This window comes from Perognathus longimembris, chromosome 2 (assembly GCF_023159225.1).
Source record: "Perognathus longimembris pacificus isolate PPM17 chromosome 2, ASM2315922v1, whole genome shotgun sequence".
NCBI lineage: Eukaryota > Metazoa > Chordata > Mammalia > Rodentia > Heteromyidae > Perognathus > Perognathus longimembris.
In genome coordinates this window covers 153,713,330-153,724,604 of record NC_063162.1, presented here as the reverse complement: position 1 = coordinate 153,724,604, position 11,275 = coordinate 153,713,330, and the positions used below count along the sequence as shown (strand labels likewise).

Here is an 11,275-nt window from a genome sequence, read left to right as displayed (position 1 = left end):
TATGAAACACTTGCTCCCCCAAGACCACGATTTACGTTCTAGCGTGTAACGCTCCGGCCCTCGAATCGCCCTTACTCCCAGCGCTGTGCGCCCTGGCCGGGCTGGGTGTCACCTGGACGGCAGGGGCTCGGCTGCCTCTGCCAGGCCGTGAGGGGGAGACGGGCCAGGCGGGGACTCACTCCACGGGCGGCCAGGCTGAGGCGCGCGCGGACTCGAGGCCCGTGGGTGTGGGGTCTCCCCGCTGTGCAGCACGCTGTGTGCACGGCCACGACCCCCTCGGTGTCCGGCGGCCAGAGGTGGGACCCGGGAGCCGTGGTTTGCGTGGTCGCGGCGCCCTCTGGTGACCACGGGAGGGAGTGCATCGTGGAACCGCCGCACCAGGACTGTCTTCTGTGAGGAGCATTAAACAGCCAGCGAATCAATGAAATCCTCACCCAGCCACGCAGACACGGGGGAACTGCGAGCGAGACACAGAGGGGCAGGGAAGGAAGGGCGGACGCGGCCCCGGGAGAGAGGCCCATTCACTACCCGGCTTATGGAATGACAACCTCTGTACAACAGCTTGATAAAATGAAATCCGACTTTAACGTACTTCACCTTGGCTTGCCGCGGTGCCATTGACTTCTGCTCCCAGATGCTCAGGACACCGAGATGGGGAGACGGCTTTAGCCCAGGGTTCAAGCCTCTGAGCAACCGCCCTCATTCAACACATCCACGCAGTGACCCACTGGACGGGCAGGCGGTGTGCACGGAGGGGCGTGACCCACTGGAGGAGGAGGAGGAGGAGGCCGTGTGCACACAGGAGTGACCACTGCAGGAGGAGGAGGAGGCCGTGTGCACACAGGAGTGACCACTGGAGGAGGAGGAGGCTGTGTGCACACAGGAGTGACCACTGGAGGAGGAGGAGGAGGAGGCCGTGTGCACACAGGAGTGACCACTGGAGGAGGAGGAGGAGGCCGTGTGCACACAGGAGTGACCACTGGAGGAGGAGGAGGAGGCCGTGTGCACACAGGAGTGACCACTGGAGGAGGAGGAGGAGGCCGTGTGCACACAGGAGTGACCACTGGAGGAGGAGGAGGGCGTGTGCACACAGGAGTGACCACTGGAGGAGGAGGAGGCCGTGTGCACACAGGAGTGACCACTGGAGGAGGAGGAGGAGGCCGTGTGCACACGGGAGTGACCACTGGAGGAGGAGGAGGCCGTGTGCACACAGGAGTGACCACTGGAGGAGGAGGAGGAGGAGGCCATGTGCACACAGGAGTGACCACTGGAGGAGGAGGAGGCCGCGTGCACACAGGAGTGACCACTGCAGGAGGAGGAGGAGGCCGTGTGCACACAGGAGTGACCACTGGAGGAGGAGGAGGAGGCCGTGTGCACACAGGGGTGACCACTGGAGGAGGAGGAGGAGGCCGTGTGCACACAGGAGTGACCACTGGAGGAGGAGGAGGAGGCCGTGTACACACAGGAGTGACCACTGGAGGAGGAGGAGGAGGCCGTGTACACACAGGAGTGACCACTGGAGGAGGAGGAGGAGGCCGTGTGCACACAGGAGTGACCACTGCAGGAGGAGGAGGAGGAGGCGGTGTGCACACAGGAGTGACCACTGGAGGAGGAGGAGGAGGAGGAGGCCGCGTGCACACAGGAGTGACCACTGGAGGAGGAGGAGGAGGCCGTGTGCACACAGGAGTGACCACTGGAGGAGGAGGAGGAGGCCGTGTGCACACAGGAGTGACCACTGGAGGAGGAGGAGGCCGTGCGCACACAGGAGTGACCACTGAGGAGGAGGAGGAGGCCGTGTGCACACAGGAGTGACCACTGGAGGAGGAGGAGGAGGCCGTGCGCACACAGGAGTGACCACTGGAGGAGGAGGAGGAGGCCGTGTGCACACAGGAGTGACCACTGGAGGAGGAGGAGGAGGCCGTGTGCACACAGGAGTGACCACTGGAGGAGGAGGAGGAGGCCGTGTGCACACAGGAGTGACCACTGGAGGAGGAGGAGGAGGAGGAGGCCGTGTGCACACAGGAGTGACCACTGGAGGAGGAGGAGGAGGCCGTGTGCACACAGGAGTGACCACTGGAGGAGGAGGAGGAGGCCGTGTGCACACAGGAGTGACCACTGCAGGAGGAGGAGGAGGCCGTGTGCACACAGGAGTGACCACTGGAGGAGGAGGAGGAGGCCGTGTGCACACAGGAGTGACCACTGGAGGAGGAGGGCCGTGTGCACACAGGAGTGACCACTGGAGGAGGAGGCCGTGTGCACACAGGAGTGACCACTGGACGAGGCCTCACCCATCAGGGTCCTGGCAAGCAGTGGGCCACACTTGACCTCCGTTCAGCCCCACAGTCCTGGCCCGTGTCCACGGGAGGAGACGCCTGCAGCGCAGGCCCCTGGCTCTGCCGGGTGGGGGACGGCCCCTACCTGGGCTAGGGCTGGAGGGGCGGCCTGCTCCACGCTGCCTGTCCCTCCTTTCTGAAGGCGATTGGCAATCAGGAAGGGCCCAAGAGAGACAACGTAAACCCGGCCAGGGATGGCTCCTCCGGGCCACTCCAGGGTCTCCCCCTCCCTCCCTCCCCCTTCCTCCTCCCCCTCCCCCTCCCCCAGGGAGCCTGGAGCAGAAGAGCTCAGGGAGTGAGCCCAGTGAGTCCAAGCCTCAGAACCAGCGCCTACCACAAAAAAGACGGGGGACAAGTGGGAAGCGGCCACACCTGGGCTGAGGCCCCGAGGGCATGCGGGGGGCGGGGAGGGGGAGGGGGAGCAGGAGGGGAGGGCAGCCGAGGAGGGGGACCCTCTGAATTAGAGGCCCAGGAAGGGCCCGAGCCTGGGTGGCCCAGATCAGGGCCCTCCTCCCTGGCAGTGTTCAGTGACTCGGTGGTCTTAGGATGGCTGACTTCTGAGACCTGTGGTAGAATGGGGAAGGCCAGGTGGACATGCCAATCGCCCTGACCTGATCACGTGGAATGCCACACCCCACACGTGCCCCACAGACGTGCACAAATTCCTGTCCACAGAAACTACGGGTGCCCTAAGAACGAGGACTGGTCACGCCTGTAACCCCAGCTACTCGGGAAGCGGAAGCCAGGAGGTGGGGTGTGGCTCCAGTGGTAGGGTGCCAGCCCTCGTTTACAAAGCTAGGTGAGGCTGGGAAGGCGGCCTAGCGGGAGAGCGCGCGCCGAGCATGCACGAGGCCCTGGGTTCGATTCCTCAGCACCCCACAGACAGAAAAGGCCGGAAGTGACCCTGTGGAGCAAGTGGGAGAGGGCTAGCCTGGAACAAAAAGCAGCTCAGGGATGGACAGCCCCCAGGCCCTGAGGCCAAGCCTGGCACTGGTGTGTGCGTGTGCACACACACGCAAGAAACAAGGCGCAGTGAGGAGGGACACAGCCCCGGGGCTGGAGAGCCCAGTGCACAGCCTGCGCCCCCAGCACCCGCCCTCCCAGTACGTGACGGGGGGGGGGGACCCCTGGGGCCCACCTGCAGAGCCAGCCCCCCAAAAGCAGCCTGCTTCCTGGAGGGGAGGGGCACACATTTATTGAAACGTACTACGTCCTAACTGTGCGGCACACTCTGCGGGGGTGCGGGGCTGGGGCGGGGACCGCGATGCAGGTCCCAAATCTGCAGGTCAGGTTGGACATTACATTCTATAGACATCCGCTGCTGACCTAACTCAGGGCCGGACGTGGCCCTCTTCCCCTCCCCCCACCCCGAGACCACATCTGGGGTGTGCCCAACAGGGGTGGCCAGGCGCTCAAGTGCCCCCCACAGAGGTGTCTTTTGTGCCTTGGGCTGCCATCTCCCCCTTCCCCCCCCCCCCCCCCCCGCCAACCTGGACACAGCCCCCGTGCTCCCACACCTGGCCACCTGACCCCGCCCGGCCCTGCCTCTCCACCTGCGCCCGCCCGCCCGCCCCCCATGGCACGGTGCGGCCATGGGCGCGCTCCCCGGGTCCTCCCCAAGCGCAGGGGCGCCCCAGCTCCGGCATGGTCGCCACCACGCGGCCGGCTGGGGAAGGGCCGAGCGTGCGGGGAGCCGTGTGCGGCACCAGCCCTGGGCCAGCGCCACCCCCTCGGGCGCCCCAGGAACGGCAGGCCCAGCACCCCCGGCTCGAAGCCGGCATGATCAAACACCAGAGCCGCGGGGGGTTGAGTGGTGGCTCGCATGGCAAACAGCTCAAGAACAGGGCCCCGGCACTCGGACTGGCACGCGCCTGTGCGCCCCCACACGTGCGCCAGCTCACGCACACACGCACGCAAAACCAGAACGCTGGAACCATCTCCAGCCAGGAGAACCAATTCGCCACAGTGCCATCCTCCTCCGAGCTGGAAACTGTGGCGCCCCGGTGCTGTCATGGTTACGGGGGAGGCCACACACCCCATCCCCAGCCGACGCCCCCTTAGAGGAGCCCACGTGGCCACAAGGGCCAAGCATCTCGGCCCTCACTGAGGACCCGGAACAAACCGCCTAATCTGCCATTAACCACACGAGAGCTGGACTCAACAGTGCATACGCTTTATTTGTAGGAAGCAGTAAAACACGTTGTGCTTTGAAGGTCACATTTTCCACACGCATTAAGTACCGGTCCAGCCCACTGTGACCGCCCGTGCCGTGCACGACCAAAGCCGGGTGCACCACCCCGCCCAGGCCTCCCCCGCGGGGCCCGGTGGTGGCTCCCGGTGGGGGTGCGCCACACCCCGCCCGCTCCAAACCCAGTCCCCACTCCCCACAGGACAAGGGACAAGCAGTATGACCCAGGTCCTCGGGGCTGCAGGGCCGTGCGGACAGGAACAAGCCGGTGGGGAGCACGAGGCGCCCGCAGCTCCAGGGAAACCAGAGTTAGGCGGCAGCAGCATGCGAGCGAGCGAGCGAGTCAGTGCCAGGAAGCAGCGGGGTCGGGCAAGAATGAAACGCTGTCTGCAGGGACCCAGGTTTGCAAACTGAAATGTTCAGGCCGAGCTTCTGCCCAACAGCCGGTCATTCGGCACACGTGTGTGCGTGCGTGTGCGTGTGTGTGTGTGTGTCAACAGCCAGCTTGGTTTGCCCCAGCATCAGCCTGACTTGTCAAAGCTAGAGATGGTATTGCTGAGCAAAACCTTCTTACTGAAAAAAGAATCATAGATCCGAGAAAGATGAGATTTAGCAAAAAATTAAGCAAGATTTGCAGTCAAACTTGGACTTGGAGAGGACTTGGACAGCTACAGGAGTGATCTTACGTGCACGCGAAGCGACGGAGGCGGCCCGCGTGAGGCGCGGGGCACTCGGACGTATGCCCGCCCGCGGGAAGGAGGGTGTGTCCCGGAGACGCGCCCGGGCTCGGGCGGTGCCTTACGGAACTCCCACCGCTACCCCACATCCCGCTGGAGAGGGCAAGACAGAGCCTCGCGACTCAAGAGGAGAACACTAACCCATTTAGTGCTGGAGAAAAAAAGCAGAGTGACAACGTCGAGGCGGTGTCCCAGACATCGACCACGCCACCCGTGATTGTCACCTCCGTCTCGACGCCCTGATCCTACCGACCCGCGAGCGTGTACACGTTCACAATCCCGCTAAGCGAGAAGGCGCTGCGGCTGCTGCACGTGCGCGGCACACGCGGGCAGGAGGGCGGGCGGGGCCAGCCGCCGCGGCGAGGCCGGCCTAGTGGTTCCCTTTGGTCGGCTTCTCTTCTTCGAGTCCTCTTTCTGCTTCTGTTTCTTCCTCTTGCCACCTTCTTTGGCCCCTACGGAAACACAGCTTGTGAAACACTGCACGGCAGCACCTGCTTCCTCAGGCGAGGCGGGCAGGTCGCGGAGCAAAGTCATCTGTGCGGTCCAGATCTGGGAACTTCCGTCCGCCTGCTCACCGCCCCCCGCGCCTCCGCCAGCCGCCGCCAGCAGCCACGCCGAGCCCCCCGAGGCTCTGCCTGCAACGCCCGCCCGCCCTGCCCTCCCGCTCTCGTTTCTTTCCTGTGCCGTGCGCGCCCTGCCAGCGCGGGGCCCAAGGCGAAGGACAGACCCGACCCCCTGAGGCCAGAAACCAAGACTCCTGCCCTTGGGCCTGCCGCAAGGCAGACCTGGTCCCCCGCAGGGCGGGCAGGCGGGGCGGGCGTGGCCAGGGCTGGAGAGGCCCCCGCGGCTCACACTGCGCGAGGACACAGGCGAGGCCCCCGCGAGGACGCGGCCTTCCGCAGCACCCCAGGCAGCCACCTGCTTCAGCCTGCAAAACTGCAAGCACCGCTAACGCTCACACCCCTCACAGCGCATAGTGTGCACAACTCACAAACGCACGGCACCACCGCCAGCCCTGCCACGCCACCACCAGCGCCACATCTGTGCGTGCTTCCTGGTCTGTGGCGTCTGCCTTGCGCGTGGAGGCCGGGCCAGCCGTCCATGTCCCAGCAGTGAGTGACAGAAGGCAGAGCCATGGAGGTGGAGGTGGCTCAGCAGGAGAGTGCTCACCCAGCCCGGGCAAGGGCCTGGGCTCACTCCCCAGCACCACAAGAAAAAAGCAACCGCCAACATGGCCAACTCCGAGTCACTGCCCCAGAAACCAGGGGCTCTAACCCCAGCCCGGGCTCTCCGTGCAGTCCTGCTGAGCTGCCCCCACCCAGCTGCAGCCCCAGCACCCCCCACCATCTCACAGCACAAAGGGAAGCCCAGGCCTGGTCCTGGCACCCCCCGGAAGGAAATCACAGCCACAGCCGAGGAGGCCAACATCTGAGAACCGGGGTCTGGAAAAGAGGTGAGCTGGGAGTGTGGCCTAGTGGCGGAGTGCCTGCCTAGCATGTACAAAGCCCTGGGTTCAATTCCTCAGCACCACATATACGGAAAGAGCCGGAAGTGACACTGTGGCTCAAGTGGTAGAGCAAAAGAAGTGGGGGACAGTGCTCAGGCCCTGAGTTCAAGCCCCAGAACTAGCAAAAAAGAAAAAAAAAAAAAAAAGCCAAGCCAAGCCAAGCAAGCTATCGTAAGGCCAGGAGAGGAGCTGCGGACACCCTGCTGCCCCCCGGGGCTCTCCACAGGACCAGCACTCCTGCGTCCCGGGCCAGTCCCCCTTCCCTGGCGCAAGGGACTTGTGCTGCATTCACGAGTCTACTCCTATGCGCCACTCAAAGAGGGTGCCCCCCTGTAATCCTAGGTGCTCAGGAGGCTGAGATCTGAGGATCACACAGTTCCGAGCCAGTGCCCAGGCCCTGACACGTGCGTGCACGCACATGCACACACACACACACAAAATCAGCTCAGTGGTAAAAGTGCTGGCTGGTTAGCAAGAGAAAGGCCACCGCGCCTGGGAGAGGGCTGTGGCTAGTGTCAGAACACATGCTTAGCAGGCCCGGGCTCTGTGCTCCCTCCCCAGGGAAGGAGAGGAAACAAGGCCGGCCGGAAGCCCAGGAACAGTGTCCAGGCCAGGGCACGCGGCCCAAGTGCAGAATCGGCGCCTGCTTGCCAAGGTCACGACCTAGCACTGCCAAAAATGGGTCAAAGAACTGAAACAGGGCAGAGGCGGAGGCTACTGAGCAGCCAGACCTCGTGACTCCTCGGCGGCGGCAGGCTTCGGGGTGCTGCTCTGGGTTTGGCTCAGAGCGCCACCTTCCCAAACGCAGAGCCAGGCCGACTGCCTCCCCAACCGCCACTCCCCTAGCTGCACGCGAAGTGCTGCCCCCCCCCCCCGTTACCAAGCTTCTCTCACGGCGGGCACCTCTTCCACAAAGCAGGCCGGCCGGCCAGACACGGGCATCTGAGCCCCCGGCAGGCTCTTGGAGCTGGTGCACGGGTCCTCTGCCTTATCTGAGCCACTGCATTGGTGAGGGAATGAACCCTTATCCTCCCCTGCTTGCCGCTCACACGGCACCCCGGCTTTGCCCGCTATCACCAGCCCGGGGGCTCGAGTCTTCCCCTGGGGGGACACCGCAGCGTCTATTTGCCGATAACCCATCGAGTCCTCGGCGCTCAGAGAGGGAGGAGGGCAGAGCGGGGCTCCAGAGCTCGGGGGGCAGAGGGAGGGAGCCCTGGGGCTCCAGGGGCGTGTGCAATCCCAGGAGCTCTCGTCCTGGCTCACACAACACACCGCACACGTGTCGCAAGCGCTAGGACCCCCCCGTTTTAATCTTGGGGTCGCCTTTGAGCCGCCGTGGCCAGGCCTCCGCGGAGCCGTCGGGGGCGCGGGCAGGGGCGCGGGCAGCCCCCGCCTCCACGCCGGTCCCCGGCTCCCCGCGCGCGCTCAGGTCAGGAGCCAGCAGCACCGGTGGCACTTCCCTTCTCGCTGCTCTGCGTCCGGGGGCGGGTCGCTCTGGGGTTCCGCCGCGCCAGCTCCCTCCTGCACACCTGCTGAGGTCACGGGGGTGTCCCAGTGGCCGGGGACCCGAGGCCGGTCTCGCTCCTCGCTGTCGTCCACGACGGGGTGAGGCGTGGGTCTGGCCGCGGGGGCCGGCGCGGGGCGGCTGGGGCGGGCGCGTGCCGGTGGACGTGGTGGCTGGCAGGGAGTGCTGGCCTCTCCGCAGGCATTCCTCCGCCAGGGCCCTCGGCGTCGGCCACACCTGAAAGCACACGGGACGGCCGTGAGCGCGGCCTCCGCCCCCGCCGCCTGCCTCCCGGGAGGCGGTTCTGGAGGAGGGCCGCTGGGCCTGGGAGGGGAGGACGGACGCCCTTAGTGCACCTCACACCTGGACGAGAGTGCCGCCTTGCACGACCACGGCGGGGGCGGGGGCGGTGCGGACCCCACGCGGCAGCCCCGTGGCCCCTCCTCCTCCGTCGCGCTCCCCACCGCAGATCTCCACAGCGCCACTGTCCCGCCCACGGGCCACCCGCCCCACACCGAAGGGGGACGCGCCTTTCCCCGCCGCTGACCCGGAGCCGGGTGGGCTCACACACACGGAGCACAGGTGAGACCTGGCCACAGAGCCCCCGCGTGTGCAAGCCCTCGCACCGACAGTGCACTCCGCGCGTCCCCAGGCTGGGGGACCCGGGTGTGAGCACCGCTGAACTCCGCCTCGGACGTGCCCCGAGGTCTTCTCCCACCCTGCCCCAGAGAAGCGTTCCCCAGGGGCACCCCCCGTGAGTGGCTGCCGCCTATCACCCTCGACAGCAGTCACCACATCACCCAGCCGTGGAGAGCTCGACACCGCAAGGGAGCCGCCACAGCCCGCCCGGCCCAGCCCAGCCCGGCCCGGCCCAGCCGCAGGAGACCCAGAGCGCAGGGGACTCCGGGGCCGCCAGCCCCGCCGCGGGGGGAGTCGCCTCCCACAAGCCCGCGGGGTTACAATCACACAGTTACCACTGAAGTGGGGGGGGGGGTGAACAGCAGCCTCCCGGGCGTGAGGTGCAGCCCGGTCCCCGTGGGGCAGGGACAGCCCTCCAGCGCACGCTGGCCGCCTCCGCCCTTCTCACTTACCTTGGAGCTGAGGGGCCGTCACCGCCGGCGGGGCACAGGCTCGGCCCGGGGCCCCCAGATGGCGCTCACGCGGCACTCGGCCTCAGGCGCCCCCCCACCACGCTGCGGGGCCCGCAGCTGCACCCCAAAAGACATGACTGGTCCATCAGTGGTCCGGGGGGGGGGGTCCCCTTAGGAGCGAAGACCCCGAGTCGGACAGGTGCTGCTTCCTGGCTGGTCAATCGGGCTAGAGGCTGGAGACGGCTGAGCTTCCGGCATGGCGTCTCTTCCCTTCAACCCTCTACTCTCCCGCCCAATGACCCAGGTAAGTAACAGAGTAAACAAAACTCGGCGTGAAGAATGTTGAGCTCCGCTTCCAGGAGAATTAAAATACAGCTACACTGTAAAAAGTCTCGGCTTTTATGAAAAACTATGTGGAGGACAATTTACCTCCCCAGACAGAACCAGTCTCCAGAGCTGCTCTGCGTCCTCCATGGGGACCGCGGGGAGAGTGAGACACTCCAGCAAACGCAGAGCGCAGACGTGCTGGCATCAGATTGCAGACTGTCCTGTGCCCAGGGCAGGTTTGCGGGGGGGGGGGGGGGGGGGGCAGGCACCTCTCAACTGAACTCAGCACTGGCAGCTCTCACCGGTAATCCTAGCTACTCGCCAGGCTGGTGTCTGAGGATCCTTTGAGCCAGCCTGGGCAGGAAGGACAGTGAGACTCTTTATCTCCAACTAACCATCCAAAGGCCTGAGGTGAGGTGGTAGTTGTTTCTCCCATGGTAGTGTCGGCCTTGAGTCCAGAAAATGCTAAGGGACACCAGCCAGGCCCCCAGTTCAATCCCCAAGACGAGCACACACACAAAAATAAAGAATTGAATTCGGTGGCTGAGGGCACAGCTCCGCACACAGGGCTTCCCCCATCCCTTCCTACCCTTACAGGGAGAGGCAAGAAACTCCACGCCCTGGTGGCAAAGCCTTCCTGGAGAGGGGGAGTCGTGGTCTCGGCGGTGCTCCGCTAGGGCAGAACCCGGGTGAGGCTGGCGTCCAGTTCCAACTCCCCAGAGCCGGGAGCAGGAGCCATCGTAAGCACACAAGGCCTGTGACTCCACCGGGCCCAGCGGGGACCCCTGCACTCAGGGCCACAGCGCCGGGAAGCACCGGGCACGGCTGGCATTCATTCAGCTTTACCCCGGGGCGGGGGGGGGGGGGGGGGCGTGCTGAGGCCCCCGGCAGGCCTCGGGCCCCACGGGCAGATGGGATGAGAAGCCTGTCGCCGCACACACACGACCGTCACGCCCAGACGTAAGTTGCCCAGCCGACGGGACGGGGCTGCCCTGGGAGACGCAGTGAGACCAAATCTAAGTGGCGGTGAAGGGTTAGCCGTGCGGCACGAGGAGACGAGGGAGCGAGCTGCCGCGGTGTGTGAGCTCGCACGCTGGGTACCAGCTCCGCCCGTGAGAACCCTCCAGATCCTACACCACCGTCTGGTCTTAAAATAAGAAGTTGCACAGCCAAGGACAATCACTAAACTAGAATGACAGCCGGCAGCCTCCACGTCCTTTGCCAGCAATGCATCTGACAAAAGCTAGCCCCCAGCACTAAGGGCTTACGCTATCATCACAGCTACCCAGGAGGCTGACCCCTCGAGACCACAGCCCATAGCCGGCCCAGGCAGGAAAATCCAGGAGACTCAGAAAACCTGAAGTGGTGCTGGGGGCTCCAAGTGGTAGAGCGCCCGCCTTGAGTGAAATAAGCTCAAGGCAGGGAGTGTCCAGGCCAAGTTCAAGTCCCATGACAAAAAAGAGAAGGAAAAAAACCTAACCTCCTCCCTCCCCTACATGAAAGGAGCGAAAGACTTGTCAGAAAGCAAACACAGGAGGAAATGGTCAACATCTCTCACCATAAAGGAAATGCAATTCCATCTCACCTC

General features: G+C 65.0%; 1 protein-coding gene across 1 annotated transcript in view; it reads right to left on the bottom strand.

Moving 5' to 3' along the window:
• Window positions 1–5,344: 5,344 nt before the first annotated feature.
• The window catches only part of Dnajb6 (DnaJ heat shock protein family (Hsp40) member B6), a 74,006-nt gene continuing 68,075 nt past the window's right edge, over window positions 5,345–11,275 (bottom strand). The window contains exon 11 of the mRNA XM_048340541.1: window positions 5,345–5,628. The gene's annotated coding sequence lies outside the window, so the exon portion shown is untranslated. The remainder of the gene's footprint in view (window positions 5,629–11,275) is intronic.